This window comes from Topomyia yanbarensis, chromosome 3, assembly GCF_030247195.1.
Source record: "Topomyia yanbarensis strain Yona2022 chromosome 3, ASM3024719v1, whole genome shotgun sequence".
NCBI classification, from domain to species: domain Eukaryota; kingdom Metazoa; phylum Arthropoda; class Insecta; order Diptera; family Culicidae; genus Topomyia; species Topomyia yanbarensis.
The window spans coordinates 85344869-85369053 of record NC_080672.1 but is presented as its reverse complement, the minus strand read 5'-3'; the positions used below and the strand labels follow the sequence as shown (position 1 = coordinate 85369053).

At 38.3% G+C, this 24185-nt stretch overlaps 1 protein-coding gene across 1 annotated transcript in view; it reads right to left on the bottom strand.

Annotated features, from left to right (window-relative positions):
* Positions 1-24185, bottom strand: part of LOC131687039 (fatty acyl-CoA reductase wat-like) — an 87939-nt gene that overhangs the window by 10835 nt on the left and 52919 nt on the right. The gene's annotated exons all lie outside the window — the stretch shown is intronic.

The window sequence follows — 24185 nt, the reverse complement described above, 5'->3', positions numbered from 1 at the left end:
GATCAGCATTTCTTAACTTACCGCGTGGAATGGTCAATAGGACAAAACTAAAGCCGATTATTAATTGAATTGTCTAAGCAACGGTTATGTAAGTTGAATACAAAACGTCTTTACATATTTAATGTCATTCAATTATATTATTATTAATAGTGGCAGTCCAAGTGCCACCACGCATAGCTAGTATCGAGGAAAAGGTGTCAAAAGGAAAACTATTCATGTAAGTGAAAATGGATAAATTCAATCAGATCTCCGTTTAATAAAATGAATTTGTTTATAGTTTAAAGCTGCTAACACAGAAAAAGCTGCTATTAAAATTTAGTTGTCCGAACTAGAGGTCCGAACACTCTGCCTTCACTGCCTCTTCGAGGTTTTGGATTTTTTTTTTCTTTTGTGTTTACGCGTTAACAGTTATACGACCAACAGAGCAGTGGCAGTGTATATCATCTTGTGAGCTGCTTGGAAACGTTGTTAATAAAAGATAAGTACCGCTATTACATTACGCTCCCCTCTCTTGGCTCTTCTACTAACGTGCACTGAGAAATAGGCCCGTGCAAAAATGAATTCCCATGACAATTTACTCCCCTCAAGGTGAGATGGATACCGAAACAAAATCGATTACCGACTCAATGATTGGACAACCGGGCCTTAAGTGATCTTCGTTCGGGCCAATGACAAAAAATATTTGAATTTACTGAAGATTTCTCGAGTTCTGACGGAACGATATTCGGCCATAACAGAAATATCGAAAATTCGCCCTGATTAGCTTCGGGTGGTGGAAAATAGTTTGAAGCAGGTAAATGATATTGCTGGCTGCGAGCTTTTAATGTAGAATACATTTAAGGTTTCAATATAGGGGTCCCGTTTCAAAATATCGGCTGCGGTGCCGCGTCAGATTTTGAACGTTAATAACTTTTATCATACTTAACAGAATGATTTGATTTTTAGGCCAATTTGTTGCAAATATGTTCCTCTATGCTGTATTAAAATTTGAAGTATGTATAACATGTACTAATAACAAAAAAAATGTGTTTTGAAAAATCTTTCGAAAACGACTCGGAAAAGTGAAAATTTTCAGCCCATCCCGCACAGAGCCGTCGTTATGGTAGACCAACCGAACAATAAAATAATGAAAAGTTTATATATAGGTCCACTACATGTTTGTTCGTATGGTTATTCGCATTGGGTTGCTTGACGAGAGCACTTGGTGGGGGAAAGACTGCATATTCCTTTGGTTAGGCCATTAGAAGCCGGACGGAAAGGAAAGGCTCATGCACGGCACGAGAACGAGCGAGAAAGCGATAGTAGTGCATATTAGCGCGATTATATAAATATCTGTCGGTCGGTTTTTCTCATCATTCGTATTCGTTCAAGCACTAGCAAGCAGCCAGTCCATCGAAGAAAAGCAGTGGGCGATGACGACGGCGGAAAAAGTGCCCCAGCTACTGGTGACTCATCGCAACCCGATCAGGAACTGTCGCCCTGCAAGAATTTCGCCCCAACTAAAGGGCAACAGAGTAGGCTATCGTTCCAGCGTCTGGGTCGTGAGATTGTGCAGGACTGCAAAATCGAGCTACGCTTACAAAGCTCAGTCGTAATGATGCCCCGAGAAGCCAACGATGCCTTCTTGGTCGGTTTGTTCGAGAATGCAAAATAGTGCTTTCTAGCTCACCGTGTCCGCGGGGAGTGCGTCTGAATTATGCTCCCGCAATAAAACAATAAACGTTTCTTTACAGAACCAATTAATTGTGTTCTAATAAGAGTTAAACTGAAATTTACATTTTATGGTGTATAACAAATAATTTTCAGAAAGCAATATAAGAAATACGATGTGTGGAAAGAAAGAAAGAGAATTTAAATTATCCTCTCTCGCTCGTTTTCGTGCACTGCTTTTCCATTCCTTTCTGCTGCTACTACCATCATAACTAAAACGAATGTGCGTGTTCCCCCACCATCTCATGACCAGTGTTGCCACAATTGCATGTCGCTATTACAATTTGAATTATTTTATTGATCCTCTCTAGTATTGATAAAATATAGAACGTGCAAAGTACACTAGTCGCATGCTTTTATTCGAACTTTTTGGCAGCCTCCGTTGATTAACTGCATAAATCGATTTGTTTGTGCAGCTCCTTGCTAGTAGCAAACTAAATAGCCTTTATCAGCGCTAACAAATAACACGAAAGAATTTAAATTTGTGAAAATCTTTTCCTTCCTGCTTTTCAAATCTGCAACATTCTTTGAAAATATTGTTTGAATGTTGTTATTGAAAAACTGAACATGCAAGTTTGCTAGCACTGGCCACTAGATTGAAGGCGATGGAAAGACAGAATATTCGTTTTGGTTATGCTAGTATTGGTAGCCAAACGGAAAGGAAAGGCGCAGGAATGGCACGAAAACGAGCGATAGTAGTGCTTTCTCGTGTGTTCATATATGAATATTGGTCGTTCGGTTTTTCTCATCATTCGTATTCGTTCAAGCACTAGCAAGCAGCCATTCCACCGAAGGAAAGCAGTTGGCAATAGCGACGGACGGAAAAAGTGCCCCAGCTACTGGTGACTCATCGGAACTGTCGCCCTGCAAGAATTTCGCCCCAACTAAAGGGCAACAGAGTAGGCTATCGTTCCAGCGTCTGGGTCGTGAGATTGTGCAGGACTGCAAAGTCGAGCTACGCTTACAAAGCTCAGTCGTAATGATGCCCCGAGAAGACAACGATGCCTACTTGGTCGGTTTGTTCGAGAATGCAAAATAGTGCTTTCTAGCTCACCGTGTCCGCTGGGAGTGCGTCTGAATTATGCTCCCGCTATAAAACAATAAACGGTTCTTTACAGGACCAATTAATTATGTTCTAATAAGAGTTAAACTGAAATTTACATTTTATGGTGTATAACAAATAATTTTCAGAAAGCTATATAAGAAATACGATGTGTGGAAAGAAAGAAAGAGAATTTAAATTATCCTCTCTCGCTCGTTTTCGTGCACTGCTTTTCCATTCCTTTCTGCTGCTAATACCATCATAACTAAAACGAATGTGCGTGTTCCCCCACCATCTCATGGCCAGTGTTGCCACAATTGCATGTCGCTATTACAATTTGAATTATTTTATTGATCCTCTCTAGTATTGATAAAATATAGAACGTGCAAAGTACACTAGTCGCTTGCTTTTATTCGAACTTTTTGGCAGCCTCCTTTGATTAACTGCATAAATCATTAGATTCAAATTAACGTCTCGAAGAGAAGTCACGATGCTCCGGTTATGTTACAGACATTACCCACCCATCTTTTTTTTTAGTTTAGTAGAGCGAATACGAACTACTATCGCTCTCTCGCTTGCTCGTTTTCGGGCCATGCGCCTTTTCTTTCTTTTCTGCTACTAATACTAGCATAATCAAAACGAATGTGCGTCTTCCCACCATCCATTTAGTGAGCAGTGTTGCCAAACGCATTTTCAGTTTTTCATCAATAACATTTCAACAATATTTTCAAAGAATGCTGTAGATTCGAAAAAAGAAAAATAGTTGGTGATGGAAAAGAATTTCCAATTACAATTTTTAACCATAATTATAACGAATCATTTGAAAATTTCACATGCAAACGTAATTTCGTTGCATATCATAAGATTTGGATTAACGTCACAAGTGTAGTTACGACACTCCGGTTATGTCGCAGACATTACCCACCCATCTTTTTTATTGTGACCACGACTAACGGTTTAATATAGACACCCCATTTCAATATTTCTGAAGGAACAGAAGGTCGAGTTTGGAAAGTTTGTAACTTTCATTGTACTTAACCAAATTACACAATGTTCGCACTAATGATTCAGAAATATGACCAGGAATCTTCTATTAGATTTGTAAGTATGTATAATTTACATGAATAAAGAAAAATTGATTTTCAGGAATCAATTATTATCTGTTCTTCCATTGGCCAGTACTACGCGACTTCCTCATGCTAACAATTAATTTCATCGTTAGCCATCTCCCTCACCAAGGCCAACAACGCCAACAAAACCGGTCCTTTTCAGGACCACCATCATTTTTGTAAAGAATAATTTGAAATATTCCTCGCCCAAATCACCTTTTGTCCGAAAATTCCAATGAGTATCAACATATTTGAAGAACGTGTTCTTTATGTATTCTACATCTCTCCGGTTATGTCGCAGACATTACCCACCCATCTTTTTAAGAAGGAGCGGATCTGCTGATACATGGAGTTGGTGGTTTCAAGGACCCCATACTTAAGCCAGTGAAGATATAGGACGTTTGCATTCAGCATCAGTCGCAGCTGACGGGAAGAGGTCATACGTTAACTTAGACTTTTATATGGTAGGGTATAGGGTACTCCCTACCTAACTACCTCTTCTTTCACAAGGTTCGTTTACCTATCCACCTTTTTGTGCCTCGGGTCATGAACTGCAGTAATTGCACACAAATGGGACATCTAGCCACCCATTGTAGCAATAAGGCCTGTTGTGGGAAATGCGGTGGGAATCATGTGGATGATTCCTGTGAAAGGGATGTCGAAAATTGTCTCTACTACGGTACACTTAAAAAAATTGTTCCCAAAATCGTGAATAAAGTGCCATGATTTCTTGATCAATCACGTTTTTACGTTACGAAAACAGGATCATGACCAAAAATCATGGCTTTTATAATTATGATCAATTTCCCTTCAGTAACGCCCGCATAACGCTTTTATTTGTGAAAATATTTGATTTTGTTTTGTGAACTTCAGTCACGGTTTCCGCCTAGTTCACAACTTTATGAACATTATTCATAAAACCAAAGGTTGACTCATGATTTTTTCATAGTTATAGGAACAATAGTTCAAAACTTCGGTATATTGTGGTTATTTTTTCGTGAACTATTTCACGAAATTCGCAATTTTATTCATGAGAACATTCAATTCTCGAGAACTAATTCATGATCCCTAATATATTAGTCCCAATCCGATATCCGTGCTCGTGAAATGGTTCACAAAATCATCAAATATTATTCATGCATTCGTGAACTGGTTCATGATTACTAATATATTAGTTACGATTCAATATCCGTGCTCGTAAAATAGTTCACGACATCACGAAATATTATTCCTGTATTCGTGAACCGGTTCATGTCACCTAGTATAATAGTCACAACTTAGCATTCGTTTTCGTGAAATAGTTCACGAAATCATAAAATATTATTCATGTATTCGTGAACTGGTTCATGATTCTTAACATACTGGTCACGATACAATATCCGTACTCGTGAAGTAGTACACGAAATCATGAAGTATTATTCATGTATTCGCGTAACTGATTCATGATTTCTAATATGTTAGTTACGATCTAATATGCGTGCTCGTGAAATAGTTCACGAAATCATGAAATATTCATGTATTCGTAAACTGGTTCATGATACCTAGTTTAATAGTCACAATTTATCATTCGTTTGCGTGAAAAAGTTCACGAAATCAAAATATTCATGTATTCGTGAACTGGTTCATGATTCCTAGTACATGATTTACGAACTATCTAGTATCTATTTGCGTGATTGTGATATTTAGAAAATATCCCCAATCATTTACAATTTCATGCAACATGGTAATGAAATTTTTACGTGAACTCTATCACAAAAGTTGGAGTATTATTCGTGCAATAATTTTTGTTCCATATACTTTTTATTGAAATACCCAGTCGTTAGCAACCAGTAATAGGTACGAGCAGTAGATATAAAAAATATTAGAACCTCGAACATCGTTATTCATTTGATAAGGTTCATTGTGATGTCCGGGCAGAAAACGAAAACTGCACTGATAACATCAAATAGTGTGCGTGATACAGTTCACAAAACCAGATATCGCGAATAAGTCTTATTTTAATGATCCAGTTCATATTGTCACGTTATTCCGAGTAAAAAACCATTAATAACAAAAAATTATAGATCACGATAAGGCGAAGAGAATATACGAATACCATTATAAAACCGCTGATATCATGAACATTAGTTACTTACTTAGTGAAAGTAAGCTCTAAAATAAAATATCATTATAACATGAACAGAAATTACGAAAATCGTGACTAAGATCCTGAAATCATGTACACAAATCACACAACTAGTGACAAAAATATCTAGAATCGTGACCAAGACCAAGATCATGAACATGAATTACTCTATTCATGACTAAAATATCACGATAACATGAACAGAAGTTACAAAAATCTTGACTAAAATCCTGAAATCATGAGCACAAATTACACAACTAGTGACAAATTTATTCAAAATCGTATCAAAGATCATGAACTAATGAACAAGAATCACTCTACCTATGACTAAAGTATCACGATAACGTGAATGAAAATTACGATTATCGCGATTAAGATCTTGAAATCATGAACTTTAATCCCGCTAACGTCATGAGAATTCACGATAATCGCGAATAAGCTCTTGAAATCATGAACAACGTTTGACTGTCGACTGTGTATTCCCAAATCATGAACAAGAATCACAACCAAAACTAAAAAACAACAGTAACCCAACCAAGCATTCTAATGTAACGCCATGTATATATTCGGGGCGAACTTGTTTTTAGAAAACACAACTAGTTTCATGAGTACGAGGTTTATTATTTATAATTTCAGGAACTTTGTCACGGTTTTCGTAAATCGTCCAGATCATGAAATCGTTCATGAATTTATGAACGGATTTTTTCCGTGTAGAAACTCCCATGATCTCCCGACATGTCCCGCGTACAAATAGCGCGAGGAGAAACTTAAGCGTTCCATTCAGGGACGTTCTAAGCCATCTTTTGCAGAAATGATAGCTACGCCATCGGAACCTACTAACATCTCTACTGACTTGTCCGCTGACGTAGGTGAGTATGATGAACCCCAGGATGTGGGGTACACTCTAACGCATTGCATACTCTCATACCCTGCAAACGAATGGACTCATACACTCACGCGCTGAAGATATATTATTCAATGAACTCGGACAACTGCATGACTCTGCCTCTTTCGTAAAGCGGCCCTTACATGTTCAATATTATGTTCAATATTTTTGTCAATACTAGAGAGTAATGATAAAAGTATTTTACGTGTAATGGAAAAAATGTTGTATTGACGAGGTGGATTTCAAATGGGATTGAAATATTGTAACAATATCGTCAATACTGGTATTGACAAAAATATTGAACGTGTAAGGGCCACTTAAGTCAACTATTGTCGGTGTAGGTTGTGCAGTGCGTGGCTCCTGCGATAGGTGATTCTCGCAGACCGAAGAACCAAATTCCACAATGGCAATCCTGCCAACGTTCTTTTATCCCTTATGTGAGAGGCTCAAAAGAACTATTGGTTTCATGTGGCAATCATCTACCGCAGGAAAATAGTATTACTAGTGGAAAATAAAAACAAACAAAAAATAAAAACTAGTGACAAACGCAGTGCAAAATTGCTGGAGAGGAACGAGCAAAGGTAAACTCTTGTTTGGCATGTTTTCCAGCAGGGGAATTATGGTTAAAACCGACACCTTAAGCTTAACACTTTTTCTAAGTTGCCACAAAACCAATAAAATTATAATTTTAATGCACAATTCTTCTTCAGAAAATTCTTAACAAGACTTAATTTTTTCAGCGCTTCGAAAAATTAATTTCATTAAAAATTATTGATTGCAAAACTTGGAAAACAAAGTGACTTTTTGTAGGCACTGCGGGTAAAACCGACACCCTATAGGGGTAAGATCGACACCCCCTTTAATTTATTTTCTCTCCACTTTATTAAAACCTTTATCTTTATTAAAAATTAGATATATGCGTGATTAATAAAGTGTGAGTATGTATGATGCAAATATGTGCTTTTTATTGCTTCATCATGTAGTGAGGGAAGAAAGTTCGAAAGCGTAGTACTATAAATAAGAGTATTTTATGCTATAGGATTATTTATTGATATGAGTATTTCCAAATAATCCTTGCGCACATCATTGCAACCTCCAGTGTCATTTTATTTCGTAAGAGAAGATTTGCAAGCGTTCTACGTTCTGCTAATTGGATTCATTCACTTATAAGTGACACACACACTTCTTAGTAAAACTATCTTTTTCAGATTTGATTTTTCGGACTCTGATCATCAACGATCTATTGGGGTATACATAATATCATTGTCTCATTGTGATAAAGTTCGTCTATGACAAACCACTAGAAATTCGGTTTGATGAGCTTTTTGCAGAAATAGCAAAAGCTTCGATAGAATCAGATAAGCAAAAATTCCAATTTTTGATTTTTAAAGAGACTTATAAGAAATAAACACAATAAAAGTATTTCTGTGTATTTCAGGTATTACTATAGTGTGCTAATAGTGTAATTGAAGTGTCACAAAGATCCCCAGCCTTTTGTAATGAATCGCAAGTAAACACAACCATCTTAACAGTGTGTCGGTTTTACCCTAACCAAAGGGTGTCGGTTTTACCCCAACAGCGCACATTTTTTTAGAAAAGAAATTAAAAATATTGAATTTCTCAAACTCGTCTTCAATGCACCTAGTTGATTATAGGAAAGGCCGATAATAATAGGTACTGAAAAATGGGGTGATTTGAAAAGCTTTTGTTCGGTTAAAACCTTAAAATCTACCAACGAAATTTTACATCCAGACGAGTATGAACGTTGCTGTCGTATGTTTTGTTTATTTTTATGACATTCGGCGCACTAACGTAAATCCAATTTTTCTTCATATGCTCTACATAAACGTACTAATAATAATGTATCATTATAAAATGAATAAAAGATGGGTGGGTAATGTCTGCGACATAACCGGAGAGATGTAGAATACATAAAGAACACGTTCTTCAAATATGTTGATACTCATTGGAATTTTCGGACAAAAGGTGATTTGGGCGAGGAATATTTCAAATTATTCTTTACAAAAATGATGGTGGTCCTGAAAAGGACCGGTTTTGTTGGCGTTGTTGGCCTTGGTGAGGGAGATGGCTAACGATGAAATTAATTGTTAGCATGAGGAAGTCGCGTAGTACTGGCCAATGGAAGAACAGATAATAATTGATTCCTGAAAATCAATTTTTCTTTATTCATGTAAATTATACATACTTACAAATCTAATAGAAGATTCCTGGTCATATTTCTGAATCATTAGTGCGAACATTGTGTAATTTGGTTAAGTACAATGAAAGTTACAAACTTTCCAAACTCGACCTTCTGTTCCTTCAGAAATATTGAAATGGGGTGTCTATATTAAACCGTTAGTCGTGGTCACAATAAAAAAGATGGGTGGGTAATGTCTGCGACATAACCGGAGTGTCGTAACTACACTTGTGACGTTAATCCAAATCTTATGATATGCAACGAAATTACGTTTGCATGTGAAATTTTCAAATGATTCGTTATAATTATGGTTAAAAATTGTAATTGGAAATTCTTTTCCATCACCAACTATTTTTCTTTTTTCGAATCTACAGCATTCTTTGAAAATATTGTTGAAATGTTATTGATGAAAAACTGAAAATGCGTTTGGCAACACTGCTCACTAAATGGATGGTGGGAAGACGCACATTCGTTTTGATTATGCTAGTATTAGTAGCAGAAAAGAAAGAAAAGGCGCATGGCCCGAAAACGAGCAAGCGAGAGAGCGATAGTAGTTCGTATTCGCTCTACTAAACTAAAAAAAAAGATGGGTGGGTAATGTCTGTAACATAACCGGAGCATCGTGACTTCTCTTCGAGACGTTAATTTGAATCTAATGATTTATGCAGTTAATCAAAGGAGGCTGCCAAAAAGTTCGAATAAAAGCAAGCGACTAGTGTACTTTGCACGTTCTATATTTTATCAATACTAGAGAGGATCAATAAAATAATTCAAATTGTAATAGCGACATGCAATTGTGGCAACACTGGCCATGAGATGGTGGGGGAACACGCACATTCGTTTTAGTTATGATGGTATTAGCAGCAGAAAGGAATGGAAAAGCAGTGCACGAAAACGAGCGAGAGAGGATAATTTAAATTCTCTTTCTTTCTTTCCACACATCGTATTTCTTATATAGCTTTCTGAAAATTATTTGTTATACACCATAAAATGTAAATTTCAGTTTAACTCTTATTAGAACATAATTAATTGGTCCTGTAAAGAACCGTTTATTGTTTTATAGCGGGAGCATAATTCAGACGCACTCCCAGCGGACACGGTGAGCTAGAAAGCACTATTTTGCATTCTCGAACAAACCGACCAAGTAGGCATCGTTGTCTTCTCGGGGCATCATTACGACTGAGCTTTGTAAGCGTAGCTCGACTTTGCAGTCCTGCACAATCTCACGACCCAGACGCTGGAACGATAGCCTACTCTGTTGCCCTTTAGTTGGGGCGAAATTCTTGCAGGGCGACAGTTCCGATGAGTCACCAGTAGCTGGGGCACTTTTTCCGTCCGTCGCTATTGCCAACTGCTTTCCTTCGGTGGAATGGCTGCTTGCTAGTGCTTGAACGAATACGAATGATGAGAAAAACCGAACGACCAATATTCATATATGAACACACGAGAAAGCACTACTATCGCTCGTTTTCGTGCCATTCCTGCGCCTTTCCTTTCCGTTTGGCTACCAATACTAGCATAACCAAAACGAATATTCTGTCTTTCCATCGCCTTCAATCTAGTGGCCAGTGCTAGCAAACTTGCATGTTCAGTTTTTCAATAACAACATTCAAACAATATTTTCAAAGAATGTTGCAGATTTGAAAAGCAGGAAGGAAAAGATTTTCACAAATTTAAATTCTTTCGTGTTATTTGTTAGCGCTGATAAAGGCTATTTAGTTTGCTACTAGCAAGGAGCTGCACAAACAAATCGATTTATGCAGTTAATCAACGGAGGCTGCCAAAAAGTTCGAATAAAAGCATGCGACTAGTGTACTTTGCACGTTCTATATTTTATCAATACTAGAGAGGATCAATAAAATAATTCAAATTGTAATAGCGACATGCAATTGTGGCAACACTGGTCATGAGATGGTGGGGGAACACGCACATTCGTTTTAGTTATGATGGTAGTAGCAGCAGAAAGGAATGGAAAAGCAGTGCACGAAAACGAGCGAGAGAGGATAATTTAAATTCTCTTTCTTTCTTTCCACACATCGTATTTCTTATATTGCTTTCTGAAAATTATTTGTTATACACCATAAAATGTAAATTTCAGTTTAACTCTTATTAGAACACAATTAATTGGTTCTGTAAAGAAACGTTTATTGTTTTATTGCGGGAGCATAATTCAGACGCACTCCCCGCGGACACGGTGAGCTAGAAAGCACTATTTTGCATTCTCGAACAAACCGACCAAGAAGGCATCGTTGGCTTCTCGGGGCATCATTACGACTGAGCTTTGTAAGCGTAGCTCGATTTTGCAGTCCTGCACAATCTCACGACCCAGACGCTGGAACGATAGCCTACTCTGTTGCCCTTTAGTTGGGGCGAAATTCTTGCAGGGCGACAGTTCCTGATCGGGTTGCGATGAGTCACCAGTAGCTGGGGCACTTTTTCCGCCGTCGTCATCGCCCACTGCTTTTCTTCGATGGACTGGCTGCTTGCTAGTGCTTGAACGAATACGAATGATGAGAAAAACCGACCGACAGATATTTATATAATCGCGCTAATATGCACTACTATCGCTTTCTCGCTCGTTCTCGTGCCGTGCATGAGCCTTTCCTTTCCGTCCGGCTTCTAATGGCCTAACCAAAGGAATATGCAGTCTTTCCCCCACCAAGTGCTCTCGTCAAGCAACCCAATGCGAATAACCATACGAACAAACATGTAGTGGACCTATATATAAACTTTTCATTATTTTATTGTTCGGTTGGTCTACCATAACGACGGCTCTGTGCGGGATGGGCTGAAAATTTTCACTTTTCCGAGTCGTTTTCGAAAGATTTTTCAAAACACATTTTTTTTGTTATTAGTACATGTTATACATACTTCAAATTTTAATACAGCATAGAGGAACATATTTGCAACAAATTGGCCTAAAAATCAAATCATTCTGTTAAGTATGATAAAAGTTATTAACGTTCAAAATCTGACGCGGCACCGCAGCCGATATTTTGAAACGGGACCCCTATATTGAAACCTTAAATGTATTCTACATTAAAAAAGATGGGTGGGTAATGTCTGCGACATAACCGGAGAGATGTAGAATACATAAGGAACACGTTCTTCAAATATGTTGATACTGATTAGGATTTTCGGACAAAAGCTGATTTGGGCGAGGAATATTTCAAATTATTCTTTACAAAAATGATGGTGGTCCTGAAAAGGACCGGTTTTGTTGGCGTTGTTGGCCTTGGTGAGGGAGATGGCTAACGATGAAATTAATTGTTAGCATGAGGAAGTCGCGTAGTACTGGCCAATGGAAGAACAGATAATAATTGATTCCTGAAAATCAATTTTTCTTTATTCATGTAAATTATACATACTTACAAATCTAACAGAAGATTCCTGATCATATTTCTGAATCATTAGTGCGAACATTGTGTAATTTGGTTAAGTACAATGAAAGTTACAAACTTTCCAAACTCGACCTTCTGTTCATTCAGAAATATTGAAATGGGGTGTCGTGGTCACAATAAAAAAAGATGGGTGGGTAATGTCTGTCACATAACCGGAGCGTCGTGATTTCAATTCGAGACGTTAATTTAAATCTAATAATATTCAACAGAATCACGTTTGAATGGGAAATTTTCAAATAATTCTCTATGGTAATAATGGTGGTTCTGAAAAGAACCTTTGGTATCGGCGTTGGTGTTGATGGTGATGCGCTGGATCGTTGGATATTTTTGGCATGATAGTTACGTGCCTGGCGAACTGTTTTGTAGCCTCGAACAAAACGACAAGACTGGCTTCTTCGGGTACCATTACGGCTGAACTTTATAAGCTTAGCTCGACTTTGAAATCCTGCACAATCTCACGAATCAGACACTGGTAGGGCCATTTTGTTTGCTACTAGCACGGAGCTGCACAAAAAATCATTTAATGCAGTTAGTTCACGGGGGCTGCCAAAAAGCTTGAATAGAAGCATGCGACTTCAACGTTTCTCTTAAACACATGCAACAACACATTCGTTTTGGTAATACTGATAATAACAGTAGAAAGGAATGGAAAAGCAGTGCACGAAACGAGCGAGAGGATAATTTAAATTTTTGTTCCGTGTGCAAGCTACTTCTTTCCACCCAACGTATTATGTTGCTTGTTGAAAATTTGCTACACACCTTAAAATAAAAGTTTCAGTTTAACTCTCACTAGAACACAATTGATTGGTCCTGAAAAGAACCGTTGCTTTTATTGTAATTTACGCCCACTCCCACAAACCGACCAAGTAGGCATCAGTGGCTTCATTACGGCTGAGTTTTGTAAGCGTAGCTCGACTTTGAAGTAATACACAACCTTACGAACCAGACGCTGGAATGTTAGCCAGCGGATTAGTTGCTCCGTTGCCCTTTAGTTGGGGCGAAATACTAGCATGGCGACAGTTCCTGATCGGTAGTTGGTTGCGATGGGCCACCAGTAGCTGGGGCACTTTTGCGGACCGTCATCATCGCCAACTGCTTTCCTCCGGTGGACTGGCTGCTTGCTAGTGCTTGAACGAATACGAATGATGAGAAAAACCGACCGACCAATATTCATATATGAAAACACAAGAAAGCACTACTATCGCTCTCCCGCTCGTTTTCGTGCCATTCCTGTGCCTTTCCTTTCCGTTCGGCTACCAATACTAGCATAACCAAAACGAATATTCTGTCTTTCCATCGCCTTCAATCCAGTGGCCAGTGCTAGCAAACTTGCATGTTCAGTTTTTCAATAACAACATTCCAACAATATTTTCAAAGAATGTTGCAGATTTGAAAAGAAGGAAAGAGAAGATTTTCACAAATTTAAATTCTTTTGTTTTATTTGTTAGCGCTGATAAAGGCTATTTAGTTTGCTACTAGCAAGGAGCTGCACAAACAAATCGATTTATGCAGTTAATCAACGGAGGCTGCCAAAAAGTTCGAATAAAAGCATGCGACTAGTGTACTTTGCATGTTCTATATTTTATCAATACTAGAGAGGATCAATAAAATAATTCAAATTGTTATAGCGACATGCAATTGTGGCAACACTGGCCATGAGATGGTGGGGGAACACGCACATTCGTTTTAGTTATGATGGTAGTAGCAGCAGAAAGGAATGGAAAAGCAGTGCACGAAAACGAGCGAGAGAAGATAATTTAAATTCTCTTTCTTTCTTTCCACACATCGTATTTCTTATATTTCTTTCTGAAAATTATTTGTTATACACCATAAAATGTAAATTTCAGTTTAACTCTTATTAGAACACAATTAATTGGTCCTGTAAAGAACCGTTTATTGTTTTATTGCGGGAGCATAATTCAGACGCACTCCCCGCGGACACGGTGAGCTAGAAAGCACTATTTTGCATTCTCGAACAAACCGACCAAGTAGGCATCGTTGTCTTCTCGGGGCATCATTACGACTGAGCTTTGTAAGCGTAGCTCGACTTTGCAGTCCTGCACAATCTCACGACCCAGACGCTGGAACGATAGCCTACTCTGTTGCCCTTTAGTTGGGGCGAAATTCTTGCAGGGCGACAGTTCCGATGAGTCACCAGTAGCTGGGGCACTTTTTCCGTCCGTCGCTATTGCCAACTGCTTTCCTTCGGTGGAATGGCTGCTTGCTAGTGCTTGAACGAATACGAATGATGAGAAAAACCGAACGACCAATATTCATATATGAACACACGAGAAAGCACTACTATCGCTCGTTTTCGTGCCATTCCTGCGCCTTTCCTTTCCGTTTGGCTACCAATACTAGCATAACCAAAACGAATATTCTGTCTTTCCATCGCCTTCAATCTAGTGGCCAGTGCTAGCAAACTTGCATGTTCAGTTTTTCAATAACAACATTCAAACAATATTTTCAAAGAATGTTGCAGATTTGAAAAGCAGGAAGGAAAAGATTTTCACAAATTTAAATTCTTTCGTGTTATTTGTTAGCGCTGATAAAGGCTATTTAGTTTGCTACTAGCAAGGAGCTGCACAAACAAATCGATTTATGCAGTTAATCAACGGAGGCTGCCAAAAAGTTCGAATAAAAGCATGCGACTAGTGTACTTTGCACGTTCTATATTTTATCAATACTAGAGAGGATCAATAAAATAATTCAAATTGTAATAGCGACATGCAATTGTGGCAACACTGGTCATGAGATGGTGGGGGAACACGCACATTCGTTTTAGTTATGATGGTAGTAGCAGCAGAAAGGAATGGAAAAGCAGTGCACGAAAACGAGCGAGAGAGGATAATTTAAATTCTCTTTCTTTCTTTCCACACATCGTATTTCTTATATTGCTTTCTGAAAATTATTTGTTATACACCATAAAATGTAAATTTCAGTTTAACTCTTATTAGAACACAATTAATTGGTTCTGTAAAGAAACGTTTATTGTTTTATTGCGGGAGCATAATTCAGACGCACTCCCCGCGGACACGGTGAGCTAGAAAGCACTATTTTGCATTCTCGAACAAACCGACCAAGAAGGCATCGTTGGCTTCTCGGGGCATCATTACGACTGAGCTTTGTAAGCGTAGCTCGACTTTGCAGTCCTGCACAATCTCACGACCCAGACGCTGGAACGATAGCCTACTCTGTTGCCCTTTAGTTGGGGCGAAATTCTTGCAGGGCGACAGTTCCTGATCGGGTTGCGATGAGTCACCAGTAGCTGGGGCACTTTTTCCGCCGTCGTCATCGCCGACTGCTTTTCTTCGGTGGACTGGCTGCTTGCTAGTGCTTGAACGAATACGAATGATGAGAAAAACCGACCGACAGATATTTATATAATCGCGCTAATATGCACTACTATCGCTTTCTCCCTCGTTCTCGTGCCGTGCATGAGCCTTTCCTTTCCGTCCGGCTTCTAATGGCCTAACCAAAGGAATATGCCGTCTTTCCCCCACCAAGTGCTCTCGTCAAGCAACCCAATGCGAATAACCATACGAACAAACATGTAGTGGACCTATATATAAACTTTTCATTATTTTATTGTTCGGTTGGTCTACCATAACGACGGCTCTGTGCGGGATGGGCTGAAAATTTTCACTTTTCCGAGTCGTTTTCGAAAGATTTTTCAAAACACATTTTTTTGTTATTAGTACATGTTATACATACTTCAAATTTTAATACAGCATAGAGGAACATATTTGCAACAAATTGGCCTAAAAATCAAATCATTCTGTTAAGTATGATAAAAGTTATTAACGTTAAAAATATGACGCGGCGCCGCAGCCGATATTTTGAAACGGGACCCCTATATTGAAACCTTAAATGTATTCTACATTAAAATAACAATGGCGCGGGACGCTTAGAAAAAGTTGATTTTCAGTTGAAAAAAAAGTAAAATAAAACATGAAAATAGTGCCGAGGCGGGGCCGTCATTTTCGTTTCGTTTTAGAGAAGAAAGAAAAATGAGCCGGGACGGCCATTTTTGTTTTAGGAACGAAAGGAAAATGAGCCGGGACGGCCATTTTATTTCGTTCTAGAGAAATGTTCGCATCATTTTTCTTGTTCCTTCCAAGTTGAGGTACGGAGCGGCATGAATGAATGCATTTGGACTAGATTTGCTGACTAGATTTTTTTTTCTATACAGAAAGCGTTACGGGACGAACGCTGAATGAGAGGTCTCGGTCCGGATTGAGTTTTTCCTGTTTCTTTCTTACTCGTTGAATGAGCTGAGACAGCCATATTGTTTTTTGGGCATAGATCGTTTGTTGTCATCTAGTCTTACTCGAGTTGTTCGTTCTTGATGGGCATACCGGGAATTATTCTAACATATTTTAATACCTTGTAGTATATGCGAACTATAAAACAACGTGTACTACTAGATCCATCGAAATCTTTAAATAATTGATGATGTGTACTTGAATATGACTTCGTCAGGGGTAATGCGCAACAAAACCAGAAAGTGCATTCGCATAATCCCAGAGGGGATGCTTTTGTGGACCGAGGAGACGGAGGAATTACTAAGCGACGCCAAAACTCTTCTAGAAGATGAAACGGATCCGGAGAAGGTCACCGCACGTAACCCTTTGAACAACCGCCCTTCGTCACCGTTGAAATGTTTGCAGGACTGCAGTAAGCAATCGTAGACCTGGTCCAAGTAATCCTCGAAAAGCCATGGGAGCAAGCCGGAGCTACGTCCAGATCGGGTGATAGTGGTACCAACTCGAACTCAGCGGGATCCTGTCTCTACTTCTGAACGACGTTCATCTGTGCGCCTGGAAGGCATACCAGTTTTCCCTAAGGACGTCATCGCGACCGGGATGTGGGAAGCATTCAGTCAGTTCATCGAAAAATTTCAGATTGCCATCTCTCTGAACAACATCACGAATCCCGTTCGTCAGGCAAAGCTGCTGTATCTGGCAATGGGTTGATATATATGATCTGTAAACCATCGTTCGAGCGGCCGGATTCTGACCAAGTCTCGATGAACCCGATTGCTAACAAAAAATGGTCTTTAACATCACAGAATACTTCAATAGCATGACAGATACAGCCGCCGAGCACGAGGCGTTTTCCCAAATGAAGTAGGATAGCGGGGAATCAACGATATCGTTTTATGTACGCCTCATGGCGAAAGTTCAACTCAGTGATCTACTACGCTTTGTGGTGTCTCAAATGCTCAACCGCGAGCTCGCAAAAGCTGCGCGTACGTTTGGCCCTGATGTGGCGTTCGTTGTACAATCCGCAACAAGAAGCGGGGTGTTAATCCTGACATAAATATACAAGCAGTAGTAAGAACACGAACTACTTCCCAAATCCAACGGCGACCCAGACAATCAAACCACAGATCTAACTGGAACAGTAACTACAGCAATAGCCACCAACCAACCCGCAGTCATGTGCAACCCCGGAATATACTCGGTGGACGGACGTGTCGAATGAAAGAGACTAACTTGGCGGAGGAAAACCGCTAATCGATAACCGAGGATTATATCAGCCAGCAAATAAACACTCTCAATAAGGGGCGTGCTAATAAAATGTAGACTTGACTCATCCAACCCAATAGAATTTCAAACGACTCAGGAGCCGATGCCAATGTAACCGGAGGCCAAGATTGGGACCAATTACAATGAGACACTAGGGAAGACCTGGTAATGATTTGGGAAATCAAACTGACAGATTCTTCAATCCTGCGACCCTACGCAGCTGACCAGCCTATGAAGATTGAGTGCGTATTCAAAGTAAAGATAGAGGTAGAGGGAGTTCGTAAGCCTCCTATTCTCGCAGAATTCTTGGTAGTCCCACAAGGTCATCGATCCCTGCTTAGTCAAGGGACAGCAAGTGACATGGGACTTTTAAAAGTCGGATTATTGATCAATAGCTTCACGAAAACCGAAGAGCTCGCCGTTTTCCCAAAAATACCTGGCGTATGGATTAGATTCAGCATCGATAAAACCGTCCAACCCGAGAAAAGTGCTTATTGTAATGTACCCGCTGCATTCAGGGAAGGAGCAAAGGAAAGACTGCAAGAAATTGAGAAAAGAGGCATTAAGGCACCTGAATGGATAAGCGGCATGTCAGCTGTTTCTAAGGGAAAAGAGGGAGTAATTTGAGATTTGGTTACGCGTTTTGTTTTGAATTGAAAGTTCAGATATGACGGAATAGGTTCCGTCACTCGCATTTTCACGAAAGAAACACCGTTGGAAATATCTAGAAAAAATTTCTCCTGGTTTCAAACTTAAATCTTATGTATTCCGACATGATGGTTGTAATAAATTTATTAATAGTACCCAGGTGTAGATCGTGCAGACGCATATCAATCTTATCATTGTCAATATATACGGGTATCTTGGTCCTAACATTATCATGCTCAACGACGTATTGCATGTTGTCTTCCATAGCGTAGCTTTCCGTTATGGCCAAAGTTTTAATCGTTATCAGTAACGAGAGTGTGGTGGGCTTGTATAACGACGACTTCCGTTAGTCTGTATTGCAATTGCAAATTTGCTGTTGAGTTTCAAACATCTTAAAATGAATGATCGATATCACACCGATGAAAGTAACGGTGCTTTATTGTTCACACTGGCTTGGGACGAATTTTATTATTTGCTTTGCTTGTTTATAATACTGGCACGGTACATATAGACAGCAGACTTTAGGTAGAAACGTTCGTTTGATTCACTGTTAACAGGCAGACCGACTGAATAGGTACTGGTATCGATCCTGTAGTAATTCCATGATCCCCAGCTCGAGAGAGCACTCAATGAAATTTTTCCACGATAGTTGATATTTTTCTTTTTATGAAATGGATTTCCAGTAAGACGAAAAAAAATCACTAGCAAGTGAACACAAGTAGAAGCAGAACAGCCCGGGGACAACTTGACAGCTCCCATATATTGTACTCATAAGCAAATTTTGTGGTGATTTGGTGATGTCATGGCGGCTCGAATGGAACAAAATTTAAAAAAGACGCATCCCATCTATTATTTTCTATAGCTGTAAAAAATGAACAATTTAAGCATTTCTATCACCAAATTTATTTCGCTGTTCAAATTAAAAACTGTCCATACCTTAACAGAAACATAGATTCCATTTTGGATCTAAAAATCCAAGAAAAATAAATCGATTTTCAGAAATACAAGAAGATGGCTTTCAAAATCGAGCCACTTATATTGAAATTTCCGAAAATCTTCGAGATCGAACCAACATGAAATCCTCCGGTAGACGCCGTTCAATTAGTTTTCTGTCGGGCTGGAGCTGAGTAATATGCGAAATGAATTATGAAGAAATCCGTACCAAAACCATCGCAAAATCTTTTGGACAGAATTATTGCAAAAGTCGAATAAAACTCTGGCAAGAGTCGAACATAATTGTATATGGGGCCGTACATAAATGACGTAGCTTTTTTCGGCGATTTTTGACCCCTCCCTCTCCCCTCGTAGCATTTGGTCACAAAATTCTAACCTCCCTCTCGTAAATAACGTAGCATTTACCTACCCCCTCCCTCTCGTACCATGCAAAGCGCCCGGGCGATGAAAAAAAAATTACATGTTTTTCAATTATTTTAAACATATGTCCTTTCAAAATGTTTGACGACTTTTATCAACATTTTCATTATAACAGCAAATTGCGTGCAAAAAAAGCCCATTTCATCACAAATATAGTGTTGATTGTTTTGTTTGGAATTTTATATGTCAAGGGGAGCATAAAGAGAAGTTCTCTCAGTTCACAATCCTGCAGCTGCCAATCATTCTAAGAAGCATACGTTCATCTAAATTACTAAATTTTGTTTGGTTGAATCCGAAGTGAAAATTTAATTCAGCTTCCAAACTAAGTCTAATAGTTAGCAACATTAACTAACTAATGTAGCAAGTTAAACCCGCATACAAAATATTTTCGTATTTTTGTGAACTTATAATTCCGCGAATCGTAAAATTTACCTCATGAAAAACCGCATCAAAAGTAACTTGTTTGAATTTAAATTTATTTCTCTTGGGAATAATGGAGGATCATTAAATTGTTTTCTCTAAACAATGGGTTTTAAACTTAATGCTACGTCGCACAACTTCTGACCCTACCCTCCCCCTCGTCACAAATTTGGTATACCCTCAACACCCTCCCCCCCAAATGCTACGTTATTTATGCATGGCCCCTATTCCTGGCAGCATTCTAAAACCGGGCACTACCGGTTTGCTGCCAGAATTCTGGAAAAAGCGGCAAATTCTATCCAAAACCAATTTTGCTAACTGTGTAGAAAATCCTACATATTTCGTTTATATTCCCAAACAAAATTCTAGAATTCTTGACGTTCTTAATTAATTTGAAACAAGACGTCATATGTTCTCGAATTGTTAGGCTTGGTGATTTACTTTCATTGGCCAAAATGATTTTCATTCATATTTCTCGGGCAAAAAGCACAAGTGATTTACCGATTACACACATCACACAACAATAAAAAACTACAAGGGGCAGCCCTATGGGGTTGCACGAACTGTAGACGTAGGACTATGCTACTTAATGTCAAATATTTATTTTCTTAGTACTTAGTGTGTGGGAAAAAACACCCGGACCGGTGAAGAAAAATCAAATTTTAGACAATATAATCACATCTCATGTATAGAACAAGCTTTCTAGTTGCTCTCAAACAGATCCTAAAAGTTCAAACACCCATGGATAACCCCAAGTTTGTAGATGTGTTTCGATGCCACAGGATTGCACAGTGGGACGAGCCCGGACTTAAGTCCATATATGAAGGTTATGCGATATTCTCAGTAGTATTTTTCTCGTATCAACTGAGCCATTAGAGACATTTTCGCGAGATTTTAGGTGATTTGAATGCAAAATGAATTTTTGACAGCTTTTTGAAGGGCATAACTCAAGTGTTTTTTGCATTATTTGACCATAGGAACTACATACGGTTATTCTCGTTTTTCAAAGAAACGGTTGATTTTATGAATTGCGTTACTTCACCAAAATAATCCGTGTGATAAAATGACATCGTAAAATCGCCAAAAATAAGTCACTAGTTGGTTTAGTTAGTGTTTATATAACCGTTTGCCATGAATTTTTATTGAATTCGAACTTCTAAAGCGATAACAACAACGACGCCCGTGAATGCCCGCGATCACACTATGCTCATTCGAAAGCTTTTCATTTTCTCTTTAAAATGAGCCTATGCTAGTTTTGCGAAAACTTGCGATAAGCAGTCAAAATTTGAAAAAACTGTGAATGGAGACGCATGGTTATTACTGATATTTAATTTGAATATTCACTTTATGACTAGAATAATGACACTAATTTATGCACAGCAATAATAGCATTTAGAGCATGATCTACAAGGGTTTTACTAGTGATCAAGAGTAAGGAGCCGAATGGGAAGTATGGTTTTTAAGTGGTAAAGGAATTAAGAATGTTTAAAATTCAGTCAATATTTTCAACCATCTGAAATGTGTCATAAAATGTTTCATGAACTATGTTTGCTAACTTACGCAATAACTGTCAAATTGAGTGAACACAGTTGAGTTCTAGTCATTTGATAAGACTTTTTTTTCGAGTTTGCATAGCGCTGATATAGCTTAAAGGTATGCGATATTACCCTAATAAAATAAGACCATTTTTAAATGAACCATTAACGCGAAAAAAGGATTTTGGATTTATTTTAATTTAAGGTATGAAATAAGCAATATAAGCAACTTAAAACACACCTGCGAAAACAAAATCGTTAACCATCTTGTTGATTAGTGAATGTAATCAATATTCCACTAAGACGCTCAAAATGTTTGTTGTGAAAATGAAAAAAATGGAGTTTTCATACCAAGTAACCCACTAATGAATTAAACGTTCCAAAATTAATCGATCACATCTTATTTCATCCTTAAAAATAATATAGTCATTTCTAAAGCCACATAATGAGAATCAATTCGTTTCAATACGGAAAATAAATTCCAAAATTACAATTGAAAGAAATCTTTATAAAAGACAAAATATTTACTTTTAAGCCACTCTAATAAATAGTAAAGTTAATTTCTATTTTCTATAACCAACATAAGAATTCAGCGTACAAAAATGTCTTTAAAAATTTTTTTAACCTTCACAGCAAAATAATTATTTTTGAGCCACCCTAATGTATAATAATTTTTTTTGCAGATATTAATATCAAAAACGGTTTAGCACACGAAAATTAATATACACAAATTTTAAGAACGATTTAGAAAAAAAAATTTTTTTGAGACACCCTAATGAATAGTAAATGTTTATTTTTGAAATGTTTTAATATCGAAAACGAATTCAGCGTACCAAAATTACATAAAGACGTCCTATATGAACCGATACGGAAAAGTTTGGACTTTAGTCCACCTTTTGTTCTAAGTCGTGCCACTGTGGATTGTAAAATGGTTAATATACGTCATGAAAATTCAATTCTTCCGTGACAACTTTTTTTTGCCTGCAAAATGCCCTGTGTGTATGCAAAGCTCATGATTTGTTGGGATATTAGCATTGATCGGAAAATGCTTTCCAACGCTTCGCATTGCATACATACAGGACATTTTTCAGGTCACCAGAAGCTGTTCATTTTACCACCGCCATATGTTCATTTTACCCACTCGCTATAAACATGTCTCATTTTTGGATATGTTTAGAAATCAAGAATCATGTTTGAAAAAATGTGTTTATGACGAAGTATTTTTCCCAGATATGTACAAAACATGTCTAACAAGAAACATAAGGTGATTGTAATATCTCATTCACTTATTAGTTAGAAAATAATGACTTTGCTTAACGTGTTCATTTTACCGCCAGTTCCCCTACCTACCAACACATTCACCACAAACATTGAACACAAGCGTACAATGCAAAATGAGTCAACGCTGATGATGATGGGTAGAGCGAAAGAGACAACTAGTACCACCACGACACTGTTAGCGCATTTCACCAAAATTCCACGCGGCCTTTCCCGATTGAAAGGAACGGCCGCGCTTAGCCCATCTGTCATAATATCGTGATTTTGCATAGCGAAGGGTTGAATGATAACACATTTTGTTCCAAAAAACAGCCCTGCGTTATGCAACACTTTGTGCAGGTTGATTATACCAGTTGCAAGTGGGGCCAAATTCACCAAGTTCCGTAAAATTCCCTTTAAATTACAGAATTGATAAAATTGCTTAGATGAGCTAAACTAATTAAACAAATCCTGTTTTAAGAACTGTCCTTTAAACCAAAATGGGAAGCTTATTACTACCACTACATTACTTAATTTCAAGCGCAAATAGCAAATACATGTGCTAGTTAAACCAAAAATTTACTGGCAACATTACAGCGGCATTTAGGAAGCAGTTGGAGCGGTCGCCTGTTGGACGACATAGGATAGCGTCCCTCCACAGCCAGTGTAACGGACTTCTAGCTCAGCTACACTGGCTGTAAAAAACACAACGCAGTGATCTGCTTCGCCAGCCGTTCAACAGGGAACTGAGCGTGTCTGGCCAAGTCCGTTCTTTAAATAGTCGATGATGACGTCATTCATAGAAGCGTTGCGCACTAGGTACACCAATCCGTCGTACAGGGCTTGGGAAGCGCTATCTTCTGTGTGTAAATGCGCGATATTTTGACAAGGTTATATATTATTTAATTTTTTAATGCTATGATATCAAAAATCTTTGGGTTTATCTA